The 14,758-nt window shown below is 42.2% G+C and overlaps 1 long non-coding RNA gene across 1 annotated transcript; it reads left to right on the top strand.

Annotated features, from left to right (window-relative positions):
* Nucleotides 1-232: 232 nt before the first annotated feature.
* Nucleotides 233-5,743, top strand: LOC132209102 (uncharacterized). The gene is made up of 3 exons (XR_009445205.1): nucleotides 233-462; nucleotides 1,243-1,384; nucleotides 5,292-5,743. It is a non-coding gene; the product is annotated as an uncharacterized LOC132209102 (long non-coding RNA).
* The last annotated feature ends 9,015 nt before the right edge of the window (nucleotides 5,744-14,758 follow it).

Here is a 14,758-nt window from a genome sequence, read left to right as displayed (position 1 = left end):
GTCCTGAACCATCAACTTTCCTGCTCCTCTGATGGTGCCTGGCTCGCTGTGTTCCTCCAGCTCCACACTGTGTCATCTGTGACTCCAACACCTGCAGTTATTGCTATCTCCCTGTGAGCGATGTCAGCTTTGGTTCAATCGGAGCACGGGGCGGGGCCAATGGAAGCGGCCTACCCTCCAGCCAATCAGAGCGAGTGAGATGTTTGTCTGTGTGAAAATCATGTGATCGCCTCTGTCCGCGGGCGCAATATCTCTGCGAATGAGGGTTAGCTGCTTTCGGAAGGTACAGTACACGGGATAAAAAGGAAAGCTGCAAAAAAACGGGAGGGAAATACTTTCGGTATTGACTGAGAGGCTTTATTAGCCGTTGATGCATGTCAGAAAACAAATTTTAACATGCCGGTCCCGTGTTTTGCAGCAAACGGAAAAACTGCTACGGACCTGAGGCTGCGATAGGCAGAGGTAATTGCCACCATCTTTATTAGGGGCAGTGATCTTCGGGACTCATGCCGGATCGCCATATTTATAGGTGGCAACCTGTAGTGGAACGCAAGCGCAGCCTTTCTTGCTTGGGAGGGGAGATTAGGACAAGAGAAATGTTTGTTTTTGTTTTTGTTTTTGTTTTTGTTTTTCTGGACTTCTTTCCCAGACTGAGACACGGCGTGTATTTCCTGGGAAGGACCTTTGACGCTGGCGGAGTACTGGCTTCAGGCAGTATAAATTGCTGCAAGTTATACGTTAGATATTTAATGGAGGAGAAATGTCGAAAACGTGTTCAGAACTGCATGTTCAAAAACAAAGTTGCTGGAAAAGCTCAGTAGGTTTGGTAGCATCTGTGAAAGGAAAAAAAATAACGTTTCGGATCCGCTAATCCTTGCTTAGAACTTCATGTTACCTGTTGCACTCTCACTGTAGGAAGTCCTGCTTTAAATATTATGATCTATTAAAGCATATCCGTTTGCCCAGTATTCATATGATTGGGATCAAATCACTGAAAGTGCTCTGAGTCCCCTTGTGCTCCCTGGTCAAATTTATTAATGTCTGACTTCCTCAGTCTCTAATAATGGGTGTATTTTACCTCTGCATCTTTCTGTGTGGGGGAGCAGGGTGCTTTTAAGAGGAGGATTTATACATAACTAACAGAAACCAAGAGAAATGTTTGCCTTTTCCAGACAATCTTGTGTTTTCTGGATTTCTGTCCAGGCCTGACCGTTATTTGTCTCTTGTGGATTTGCTTTACAGGATATTTATTGAGAATAATTTGCAGACCAGGATCCCAATGCAAGTTCTCCATTAAGCGGAGTGATCAGGATCTGAGTATCATTGACACTTAACAGTGAAAGGAAAGAGGTTTAACCATTCTATGCGTGGGAGAATACTCCTGGTAAGTTTGTAACTTGAAAGCAGGATATTCAAATTTTTGGTTTGATCACCTCTGGGATAAGTGTTCAGTTCTATACCCTGCAGCTGAGAAAGGAGATATTGGCCTGAGAGGGGTAGATTTGTCCAAACAACACCTCGTCTCTTTGAAAGAACTGTCATATTTAGTCCCATTCGCCCACTTCATGATTTTAGTCTATACATTTTTCATTCTTGAATACCTGCAAACTTCCTTTTAAAATTCCTGATGGGCACAAATTCCAGCACCCCTCCAGGTGGAATCTTCCATTTCCTGACAACTCCATTGATCCTGAAACTGCTGAAGTCTGTGTTGATTCCTGAGGTTTATAAATTATTGCATTTAACGTGAAGATGCTGTTCCCTGAGCTTCCATTGAGCTGCATTGAAACAGTATGGGAGGCTGAGATCAGAGTGGGTGTGAGCAGACAATGAAAATGAAAAGGCTGCACTGTGAGTGCTGCTTGGCTAAATGAGAGTGCTTTGGAGTTGGGTGAAACAGAAAGTGAAACTGAAAGATTGAGTGTGATGCTCAGTCTCAGTTTGGGCAGTTCAGAAAGTCTCTCAGTCCTAATGGAAACAGCCAATTGATATTTGATATCGTAAAGAATTTTCTTACAGTTTTTAAAGTATATATTAGCTTAAATAAAGTTAGGGGCTTTAGGTTTATAATAGTAATGTTTGAAATGAAGGGGGAGGACCTAGCTTAATTAAATTCTTTTTAAGGCAGAAACTGGCTTAATCTGGAGAGAAGTCATAACAGAAGACATCACATCTGTGGTGTGCTCCTCTTGCACAATAGAACATAGGCTCTTGATGTTGTGTCGACCTGTGAAACCACACTGAAGCCCATTTAACCCACACTATTCCATTATCATCCATATGTTTATCCAAAGACCACTTAAATGCCCTTAAACTTGGCGAGTCTACTACTGTTGCAGGCAGGGCATTGCACGCCCTTATTACCCTGAGTAAAGAACCTACCTCTGACATCTGTCCGATATCTATGACCCGTCAATCTAAAGCTATATCCCCTCGTGCTAGCCAGCTCCATCTGAGGAAAAAGGATCTCAGTGCCCACCCTATCTAATCCTCATATCATCTTGTATGTCTCTATTAGGTCACCTCTGAACCTTCTTCTCTCTGACGAAAACAGCCTAAAGTCCCTCAACCTTTCCTCATAAGACCTTCCCTCGATACCAGGCAACATTCTGGTAAATCTCCTGTGCACCCTTTCCAATGCTTGCACATCCTTCGTGCAATGCGGTGACCAGAACTCCGAGTGCGGCCGCACCAGAGTTTCGTACCGCTGCAATATGACCTCATGGTTCTGAAACGCAATCCCTCTATCAATAAAAACGAACACATTGTACACCTTCTTAACAACCCTATCAACTTGTGGACACTTTCAGGGATCTATGTACATGGACACCGAGATCTCTTTGCTCATCCACACTATCAAGAATCTTACCATTAGCCCAGTACTCTGTATTCCTGTTACTCCTTCCAATGTGAATCACCTCACAGTTTTCCGCATTAAACTCTGGGACATTACCAGTGTCCCTATTGGCTATTTGTGCAGGAAGTGTGTCCATCTGCAGCTACTGGTTAACTGCTTTTCAGAGCTTGAGCTGTGGGTGCAGTCAGTATGGAGCATCCATGGTAACTGAGAAGGTTGTGGTCGCATTCTCAACAGACTGGTCACGCAGCAGGTGAAGATTACACAGACAGCAAGAGAATGGGTGACTATCAGACAAGTAAAAGGCTCAGAAAGGAAGTGCTAGAGTCATCTCCCTCAAATAGATATACTGTTTTGGGTACTGTTCGGTTGGGGGGTTGGGGGTGGGGGAGAGAGGTGGGGGATGTTGGGGTGGCCACTCGGGAAGCAGCATCAGTCAGGTTCATGGCACTCGGAGTAACTCCGCTGCATAGAAGGGGAGGGAAACGATAAATATGACTGTAGAGACAGGGGATTCAATAGTAAGGGATAGAGAGAGACATGAATCCAGGATGGTATGTTGCCTCCCTGGTGCCAGGATTAGCAATGACATGGAGCAGCTTCAGGACATTCTGGAGTGGGAGGATGAACATCCGATTGTACCAGTGACATAGGAAAACCAAGGGAGGAGGACCTGAAAGCTGAAGATAGGAAGTTAAGAGATACACTAAAATACGAGATCTCAAATATAGTATTGTCAAGCTTACACCCAGTGCCACATTGTTGTCGGGAGAAGTTTGTGTTGTGTTCAGTTGTACGAGTGACCTTTATTCAGAGCTCTGTTACCACATGTGTGGGAGAGGCCAGAGTCCACTCCAAACCTGGCTTTCACATGAGGCCTAATTCCCCTCTTAAATACAGCTCAGATTGGAAGAGTGGACAATGACATTCAGACTTTCCCTGGCTGATTGTGATATTTTTATTCCATTCGCTAGATGTTATTTACATGCAATATTGTTGTCATTGTTAGCCACACACCCCAAATCAATATACCCAATCCAGTAAGCAAACCACTTTCCTAGGATGGTGACGGCGAGTACGAGGGGGCATAGCTTTAAATTGAGGGGTGAAAGATATAGGACAGATGCCAGAGGTAGTTTCTTTACTCAGAGAGTAGTAAGGGAATGGAACGCTTTGCCTGCAACGCTAGTAGATTTGCCAACTTTAGGTACATTTAGGGTGTCATTGGATAAGCATATGGACGTACATGGAATAGTGTAGGTTAGACGGGCTTGAGATCGGTATGACAGGTCGGCAAAACATCAAGGGCCGAAGGGCCTGTACTGTGCTGTAATGTTCTATGTCCTATGTTCAAACAATCGTGGACAACACTATGTTCAGTCCTAAACCCTTCTATAATCTCCTGAGGTTAGCTCGAAAACTACTTCGTCTGTCTTTGGGACCTTACAATGCTTTGGCAGTTATATTCCTCCTCAGACATTTGCCAGCTGCACCACATTTTTTTGCCAAAAACCAAAATAGTAGCTTATCACTAAGAACTTTTCCAAATTCTCTACTAACTGTAGTGTGGATTGTTAGGAATTGTGATAAAGTCTTTTAAACTCAACTCTGATATAAAGTAACTACAATTTTGTAATACAGTTGACAAATTGTGGAAAAATCCCTCTGTCACTTCAGCTTAAAAGATCAAACAGTGTTTCTGACTTGCTGCTGCAGTTTACAACCCCAACAATTTGTATGCTGCAAATGATTTTTAAAGTGAAGTTTCATTTTCTACTCTAAGCGCTTTCCATTATTACTTTCTTGTTTTAATAAAGAGCATCTATTCAAACTCCACCGAGGGTGAAATTCAGTCACTTTAGAACTTTACCAAGCTGTTAAACAGAACTTGTTTAGATTTCACAAATAACTAAGGCACTAACCATATCTTCACTTTGGATTTTGTAATCTATCTTTGTCACTCTTCCGTTGATCTTTGGATGTAAGAATTTGTTCAAATTATCCGTATCTACATTTCAATTGTTTTATCTCTCTGCAGCCCTGACTTCTCTCTTTATAATCTTCCTTTGCCCCTTCCTATGTTGTTGGTCTTTTAGAGGTTGTGTTTACACCGTTTATTGCTTTGCCTTCCATAATGATGCAGTGAGCTGCTTTTATTGCTGACAAACATTTGCTCAAGGAATTTAGCTAACCGTTTCACGTTAATTGGTTGTTTGCATTTCTGGTTACAATTACCTAAACAGTTCAGAATGCTGTAGGATCAGACTTTTGCTTCTACTTTTCATTAAGTAACAAACTTGTGATTGTGGCTGAACCGGGCCTTTAAACACTGCCTCTTGTTAAAATGCTTATGTGTTTTGAACTGCCTGTTAACAGAAACCCAAGTAAATTCCCTAATGTTCCTTCTCAACAGGACTCTTTTATATCCCCACAGGACCTTTCGTGATCTAATCCCGTAACAGTGTGAGCTGCTACAATGCACATGCTAGTAAAAGCATAAGAGGACAGATGAGATGAGTGCATGGCTGGAGCTATAACTTAAAAAGATTTGGATTCCTGAGGCATTGAGACTGTTTGTTTGTTTCTGGGGAAGGTGGGACATGCACAAGCTTGAACAATTGTCCTGGGCAGAGCTGGGACAGATATTCTTGTTGATGCTTTTGCTAGTTCCACTGGTGAGGATTTAAACTCGTATGACAGGGGAATGGGAACCAAAGTATACCTTTAGCAGTAAAAGACTCAAATCAGCAAATGGGACGTGAAATTAGTTCATGATGTTGTCGGTGGCTGAAAGATTAAAAGAAAGAAGGATTAATCAAGATCAAATCTCTTTTCATACATCAGTCCTGTGATCCCAGGAATTGGTCTGGTGAACCTTCTTTGCGATCATTCATTCAGTAGCCAGACCATCCTTCCTTTGGAAAGGAGAACAAAGGTGCACACTACTGCAGGTGTGGTCTCACCAAGGCCCTTATAGAAAGACATCCCTCCTCCTGTACTCGAATCCTGTCACAATGAAGGCCGAAATATCATTTGCATTCTTCACTACTTGCTGCTGCCTGTTTCCTAAAAGAGAATAGGAGAGAAACACGGAACTAAATGGGGTCAGACAGTCGGGTACAATTGTTGAACACACTGTCCCCATTGTATCGGTGCTGGCCATCAAGCACCTATTTAAGCTAGGCCCGTTTTCTGGCACTCGGTGTGTAACCTATATTATGGTGCAGTGGATGATCATCTCAACACTTCTTCAAGATTGCAATGGTTCCTGCATCTATTAACATTTCAGATGCTGCCAGATCTACTGTGTATCTCCATCTTTTTCTGTTTTTATTCCAGATTTCGGGTATTTTGCTGTGTATTCTTAGTCCTTCAGAAGCATCAGAGGGTATGGGGAGAAAACAGGAATTGGATTCATTTTCAGATGTATAAAATGCCTGCCCTTCATGTCTGTCCAAACTCTATCTCTTTTTGTAGTTTTGGGCAAACGCTGACTGTTTCCTTTCCCTGAAGGACATTAAATGAACCAGTTCAGTTTTACTGATAATCCAGCAGTGCCCCTCAGTGTTGCATCCACAATTGACCAGATTAATTTCTGAGTTTCACAATCTTTGTGTGTGTTCTTCTGGTTTCTCTCTCTCTCTCTCTCTACTTTTCTTTTTTTTCTTCAGTTTGAAATTTTGATTGCATTCAGAGAAATCAAACAAAACCACATCCAGATCTGACACTCAATCTGTTTGTCATAACCTAATTATCTCAGGATTTTGAACATTAAAGGAAGAAGCACTGTTCACACCAGGGAGAAATGCGTATTGTCTGTGTGTCGAAGAGTCTTTGAAGATTCATCTGAAATGCCCAAACACCAGCGCAGTCACACTTGGGAGAGACTGTGGAAATGTGGGGATTGTGGGAAGGGATTTATTTACCCATCCCAGCTGGAAATGCACCAACGCAGTCACACTGGGGAGAAACCGTTCATTTGCTCTGATTGTGGGCTGGGATTCACTCAGTCAAGCAACCTGCTGAAACACCGAGTTCACAGTGGGGAGAGACTGTTCACATGTTCCGAGTATGGGAAGGGATTTGCTCGCTCACTCAACCAACCTGCTGAGACACCAGCGAGTTCACTCTGGGGACAGACCATTCACTTGTTCTATGTGTGGAAAGGGATTCACTCAATCATCCCAACTGTTAACACACCAGCAAGTTCACCACAACCACATTTGAAGGATTTTGCCCTTAAATCAAGGAATGAACTTTGATCTTTGGGCTGTTTGTACTGGTGTCATTAGTCCCTGCTCAAAACTTGATCTTCTCTTGGGAAATAAGGTAGGGCAGGTGACTGAGGGGTCAGCAGGGGCGAGAATATTTTGGGGCCTATGATTGTATCTCTATTAGTTTTAAAATAATTATGGAAAAGGATAGACTTTGGTCTAAGAGTCAAAGTTTTAAATGAGACTAAGGCCAATTTTGACACTACTATGCTCCTTAAAAGCACAGTAAGACCGCCTATGTGTGGGAATGCACGAGTTGGGTGAGATACAAAAAAGTATTTTACATCAGTATTTACTGTGATCAAGGATACAAAAGCTAAAGAACTTAGAGAAATGAATGTGTATCTTGAAAAGTTCCATGTTGTGGAGGAGGTGGTGCTGGATGCCTTACAGACCATAAAGGTGGATAAATCCCCAGGACCTCTTCAGGTGTATTCTCGAACTTTGCGGGAAGCTAGGCTTGCAATTGGGCCCCTTGCTCAGATATTTGCACCATTGACAGTCATAGGTGAGCTGTTACACTGGAGGTTGGCTAATCTGGTGCCATTGTTTAAGAAAGGTGGTAACAGAAAACCAGGGAACAATAAACTTTTGGTGAGCCTGACGTCAGCTGTGGGTAAGTTGTTGGAGGGAATTCTGAGGGATAGGATTTACATATATTTGGAAAGCGTGGACTGAATGGGGAATAGTCGACATGGCTTTGTCCATAGGAAATTATGTCTTACTAACTTGATTGAGTTTTTTTGAAGAAGTTAGAAACAAGATTGATGGCAGAGCGGTGGATGTTTTCGATATTCCGCATGGTCGACTGATTAACAAGGTTAGATCACATGGAATCCAGGGAGAGCTGGCCATTTGGAAAGGCGTTTGACCTGCAGTATGCTGCAAGGATTGGTACTTAGTAGCTATAACTCGTACATTCACATCCAAATCATCTTTATAAATGACAAAATGGAGTGGACCCAGCTCTGATCCTTGCAGCACACCACTGGTCACAGGCCTCCAGTCTACAAAGCAACCCTCCACCAGCACTCCGTCTTCTACCTTCAAGTCAGATCTGTTTCCAAATGACTGGTTCTCTCTGTATTCCATGTGATCTGACCTTGCTCATCAGTCTACCATGAGGAACCTTGTCAAACGCCTTAGTGACATCCATATAGAATACATCCACCTCTTTGCGCTATTCAATCCTCTTTGTTCCTCCATCAAAAAAAAATCAAGTCAGTGAGACATGATTTCCTACACACACAGCCATGTTGATTATCCCTAATCAGTCCCTCCCTTTCCAAATATTTCAAGTACTATCCCTCAGGATTCCTAGAACGACTTTCCCACCACTAATATCAGGCTCACTGGCCTATAGTTCCCTGGCTTTTCCTTACCACCTTTCTTAAATAGTGGCACCACATTAGCCAACTTCTGGTCCCTCACCTGTGGATATCGATGACACAAATATCTCAGCAAGGGGCCCAGCAATCACTTGCCTAGCTTCCCTCCGAGTTCTCGGATACGCCTGATCAGGTCCCAGGAATTTATCCGCTTTTATGCGTTTAAAGCATCACTACCTCTGTAATATGGATAATTTTCACGATGTTGCTATTTATTTCCCCACAGTCTATATCTTCCATATCCTTTTCTGTAGTAAATACTGATGCATAATACTTGTTTTATTATATTCCCCATTTCTTGCAATTCCACACATAGGAGGCATTGCTGCTTTTTAAGGGGCCCTATCTCCCCATAGTTATCCTTTTTGTTCTTAATCTATTTGTAGAATCCCACTGGATTTTCCTTAATACTATTTGCCTAAGTTACCTCATGTTCCCTTTTTGCCCTACTAATTTCCCTCTTAAGTATACTATTGTCATTATACTCTTGTAAGCATTCACTCAATCTCTGCTGTCTATACCTGACTTGTCCTTCCTCCTTTTTCTTGACCAAAACCTTGATTTCTCTAGTCATCCAGAATTCCCTATACCTACCAGCATTGTCCTTCACCCGAACAGGAGTATACTGTCCCTGAACTCTCGTTATCTCTTTTTTTTGAAGGCTTCCCACTTTCTAACCTTTCTTTTTTACCTGCAAACATCTGCCCCAATCAACTTTTGAAAGCTCTTGTGTAATACCATTAAAATTGGCCTTCCCCCAATATAGAGCTTTAACTTTCAGATCCGGTCTACTCTTTTCCATCACTATTTTAAAACTAATAGAATTATGGTCACTGGCCCCAAAGTCCTCCCCTGCTGATACCCTAGTCACCTGTCCTGCTTTATTTGCCAAGAGCAGGTCAAGTTTTGCACCTTCTGTAGTCGGTACATCACATACTGAATCAGAACATTTTCCTGTACACTCTCAGCAAACTCCGCTCCATCCAAGCCTTTTAGACCATGGAATTCCCAGTCTGTTTGGAAAGTTAAAATCCCTTCCATCACCACCCTGTTATTCTTACAGATAACTTCTTTCAAAATTATTTGTCAGATTCCTGCTGACTATTGGGGGTGGCTATAGTATAATCCCAATAAGGTGATCATCCCTTTCTTATTTCTCAGTTTCACCCAAATAACTTCCCTGGATGTATTCTCAGATATATCCTGCCTAAGTAACGCCATAATGTTATCCTTGCTCAAAAATGCCACTTTTCCCTCCTCTCTTGCTTTGCTTCCCCCTCCCCCTTCGACTTTCTATCCTTTCTATAGGAACTATATCTTAGAACATTAAGCTGGCAGCCCTGTCCATCTTTGAGCCTTGCCTCTGTAATTGCAATGATAACCCAGTTTCATGTTTCCAATCTTGCCCTGAGTTCCTCTGCCTTAGCTGTTAGGCCTCTGGCATTGAAATAAATGGCGTTTAATTTATTAATCCTTTCGCATTAATCTCAATAACAAATACGTAACTGTAGAGTAGGTTTTGAAAATGATAACGTTTTATTGCTGTATATCAACACATTCACACTGGGTAAAGACAATCCACCCACACAGTGTGTGAAAAGGGATTCCCTAGTTCATTAGGACGGGTTTTCATAGAATTCGGAGTATTCCTACAGTATGGAAACAGGCCCTTCGGCCCAAGAATTCCACACAAAACCTCAGAGCATCCCACCCAGACACATCTCCCCGTAGCCCACCAAATGTATGCATCACTGAACACTCTGGGCAATTTAGCTTGGCGAATCCACTAACCAGCACATGGGAGGAAACCAGAGCACCGAGAGGAAACCCACGCAGCCACAGGGAGAATATGCCAACAACCACATGCTCGGTTGCCCAAGGGTGGAATCAAATCCAGGTCTCTGGCACTGTGAGGCAGCAGTGCTAACCGCTGAGCCACTGTGGTTAACCACCAATGAGTTCCCAAGAATCTGTCGGAATTTTTGTTGCTCGTATTATCTGTATCCAAGTCATGTTATCTGGGCTTGTTTCTCATGATGTTTGAAAACACCACATGTCTGGTTACCTAGTTGGGAGAAAAAATGATATAAATTTTATTAAAACTACTGTGCATTCGATCTTTATTTCAAAAGCAGACTAATTTATTTTGAAAGGGGAGATGGAGAGCCTATCTCCTCTATCCTCACCTCCAACAAGTGCGAGGAACCTGTGGTTTTTATTTTTCACTCAATGACAGTCAGTACATTTCATATGAGCAACTGGGAACCGAGTCATCCCAAAATGCTTGCAACTTAGTGTATTAATGGTACACTATTACAATAATAACCATTACAATTCTTTTCTGAACCTTTTGCAGTTTTACAACATCCGTCCTTCAGCAGGAAGAGTAGAATTACACACAGTGGTTACACCTAAACTGGAATGGGAACTGCATCCTTGTGGGGGGTGGGGGTGGGTTTCCAGTACTGTTGGGGGTCATGTAAAAAGTTTAGCAGTGGGCTGAAATCCAGAGAATGTTCAAAATAATAATGGCCAAAAAGAGAAGAAACAAGAGAGTCTGGAAGGCATTGTCATTGGGCAATTAAGATATAAGCGAGTTTGCCAAGGGTGAATGGTATTTAATGCTTGGAGTCAGATGAATAAGGCAGATGATTTGAGGATACAAATTAGTGGGGTCATAAAGCCATTGCTGTCACTTGGACATGGTTAGCAGCTCAGTATTCCAGGATACAGGGCCTTCATGCAAGGCAGTGGAGGTGTTAAAGGAGGAGGAGATATTGTTATTTTGCTTCGGGAATCTATACAGCAATAAGGACAGGTGACATTTTTGAAAACCCCTTTAAATAAATAAGGAGACAGATTTTGAGAAAGTGTAGAAGTAGCAGGATTATGGTAGCAGAGACTTTCAACTTCCTCAACATTAATGGAGTCGTCATAATGTGAAGGATTTATCAGAATTTTTAAAATACATCCAGGAGAGCATTTTTTCAGCCATTAAGTAGAAGTCCCAACAAGGAAGGGGAAGGTCCTGGACTTGACTTTAGGTTACAAAGTTGAGCAAGTGGTTGAAGTTTCAGTGGGATAGCATTTTGCAGGCAGTTATTATAACTATTCGATTCAGGATTTGTGTGGAAAAGGGCAAGGATGGGTCTAAAGTCCTAAACTGATGCTGAAGTTATGAAGAAAGTAAATGGAATTTTGGCCTTAACTGCGAGGTGTTAGTGTTTTGAGGATCGGGACATCTTGTAACAACTGTATTGGATGTTGGTGAAGCCATATTGGTTTAGCTACTCGTATTTAAGAAAGGATATGCTGGCGTTGAATGCGGTGCAAAAGAGATTCGCTAAGCTGATTCATGGGATGTAAGGGTCATCAAGAATAGCTGGAGGAAGGGAATTTGCAAAGGGAAAATACTAAATAAACAGGTGGTGCCCAGTGTTGGGCTCGTACTCACAACTCTGCACTTAAACAGCGTATGTTCCAACAACTGAGTTAACTTGGCCTTCCACAGTCAATGTTCAAATCCTGCTTTATAAGGTGACAAATGGGTTTTTCACTGACGCCGCTGCAGTCCAAGGAAGTAAAAGGTAACTGCTTTAGAAAATCCCAAGGTTCCAATGTATTCTTCTCATTCACATTGCAATCCATTTTCAGTACTTGCTCCAGGATTTAACATTCAAAATTAATTTCGTGATGTTGTTGCCCTCATCTTTAAGTGCCCTGTATAACTCCAGTCACTCGGTCGAATGGTGAAAAAGTCTGTTTCAATAAACCAATTTTTTTCAGCTACAGTCTAAGAAATGTTCCTTTATTTGCTGAATCTCACACAACATTTTCTTTCTTCTGTGTGTCAACAACTTTTGCCAATTCTCATGTTACGGACTACATTTTCAGAATCTTTTTAACCAGAGGTTTCTGGTGCAGTTGTAAGACTTCATATTAAATGGTACAAAAAACCAAACGGGCTTAAAAGATGAGAAAGGAAATACATTTTTGTATTTTTGCGTGAAGACGGTTCAGTTACTGTGTGCTTGTTTCATATAAAATGGATGATTGAAGTGTTCACAGTGCACTATTTAAATAGCAGATACGAAAACCTTGTGAGCAAGCATTTAAGACATTTGACACATTGAGGGAATTAATTTAGAAACCCAAAATGTCCAGAAAATGTGCTGGATAAATTCAGCAGGTCTGTTATTTTCGCTCTTTTCGATTCAGGATGGGTATGGAAAAGGACAGAAATGGGTCTAAAGTCCTCTGCGGGTGCTGCAAATGATTAAGAGAGAAGATCGAATTTTAGCTTTAATTGCTACATAGTTGTTACAATTTTTAACAATTATGTAGGATGTTAGTGAAGCCATTCCTGCGGAGAGAAAGAAATAGTGCAAATATCTTGAAACTAACATGATTTCACTTGTCTCATTGCCAGACCTCCTATGTTTCTTTCACACTTTCTGTTAAACAGCAAGAAGTTCTTTTCTTGAGAAGAGAAAAGCATGAGAGGTAACCTGAGAGAAATTGGAGACTCTGCAGGGATTTGAGGCAAAAATGGTGTTGAGGTTGAGGTTGTTAGAGATTTAAGAAATGGTAATGCAGTCTCGAGGCCTCTCCTGCTCCATGACTAAAATTTGGTGCAGCGACATCATCATTGAAGACAATAAGGATGACCACGACTTGTCAGTTACTGTGGCTGAACAGTCTTAAGGAGCTGAATTAAGACTCCAGTCTTTTCATTGATGTGGGTTTGAATCCCACTGTTGCGAATGTTCCTTCAGCAACTGGCATTTTCTTCTCAGCAGGATTTTGCGAGTGTAAGAAAAGAGGAGACAATACACATATGACTTGCTGCATGAAGCAAAAAAGAATATACTTGAAGTTTTATTAAAGTTATCTTTTCAAGGAGCTACACAGACATGTTTGAGTGTACAGGAGACATAGAAACAAAATGGTACAACAGGGATGAGGAAGAACAGTGCGAGAGAGGGAGGGGAAAACCTATGTTAGCTCATCCTCAGCGTTTATCCAGAACAGCATTCGGTGAGAGTAACTACTGTACAGTCCTGTGGAAAGTAGGTCCCATTCTCACTTGGAGAAAAACTTATCATGCTGTATGGTACTATCACGATGCTAAATTGGATAGTCTTTTAACAGATCTGTTGATGTATCTTTTTAGCACCTGTGATGCACTTTGGGCCAATAACACTAGAAATGAGACAGCAGAGATTTGAATCACTCCAACATTACAGGAAGGTTGAATGTGGGGGACCGGTCTGTGTTAGAGTAGTTAAATCTAGAAGTAACAAAGAATGGATAGGGTTTCAGCAGCAGATGAGCTGAGATGTGGATGGAGTCAGGTGATGTTACTGAGATAGAAACAGTTAGTTTGGTGATGATGCAGGAGAAAGCTCATCTTAGTGTGAAGTATTTCATCAGAGTTGTGAACAGTCTGGTTCAGCTTCACACAGTTACTAGACAGAAGGTTGCAGTCAGTGTAGAAGCTGTCTCAGTGTTTAATTGGAGGAAATTGCTGTTCATCCTGCACTGGATTCAAACAAGTCAGGATGATGTGTGACTTGGAGGGGGTCCTCACCGTGATGGTGTTCCATAGATCTTCCACACTGGACATTCACAACAGTGAAGATTAAGGGTTTGTGACATGATGTCAAAGTCCTGATTGAGATGTGGATTTAGTCAATACCTGTATTTCACCTCTTTCTCAACATTCTTTGTCTGTCCACTCACAAAGACGCCAGAGTCTTGTATAAGTCCAGACCAGGTGGCAGCTTCTGTTCCCTGATCGACATTAGTGAATCACTGGCTTTTGTGGTCACTTTTTTTTAAATAGTGTGTCATTAATCCTACGGGGTGGCACGGTGGCTCAGTAGTTAGCACTGCAGCCTCACAGTGCCAGGGACCCGGGTTCGATTCCAGCTTCGGGCAACTGTCTGAGCGGAGTTTGCACATTCTCTCCATGGCTGTGTGGGTTTACTCCAGGTGTTCCGGTTTCCTCCCACAGTCCAAAGATGTGCAGGCTAGGTGGATTGGTGGATTAGCCATGCTAATTTGCCCGGAGTGTTCAGGGGTGTGTGGGTGATAGGGGGATGGGTCTGGGTCCGATGCTTCAAGGGGCAGTGTGGACTTGTTGGGCCAAAGGGCCTGTTTCCACACTGTAGGGAGTCTAATCTAATCAAACTACCAGATTCATTACGAGCTGATTGCATAGGCAGCCTGGTGTTTGT

The sequence above is a fragment of the Stegostoma tigrinum genome, unplaced genomic scaffold, assembly GCF_030684315.1.
Source record: "Stegostoma tigrinum isolate sSteTig4 unplaced genomic scaffold, sSteTig4.hap1 scaffold_66, whole genome shotgun sequence".
Taxonomy (NCBI): Eukaryota; Metazoa; Chordata; class Chondrichthyes; order Orectolobiformes; family Stegostomatidae; genus Stegostoma; species Stegostoma tigrinum.
This window is presented reverse-complemented; position numbering and strand designations above follow the sequence as displayed.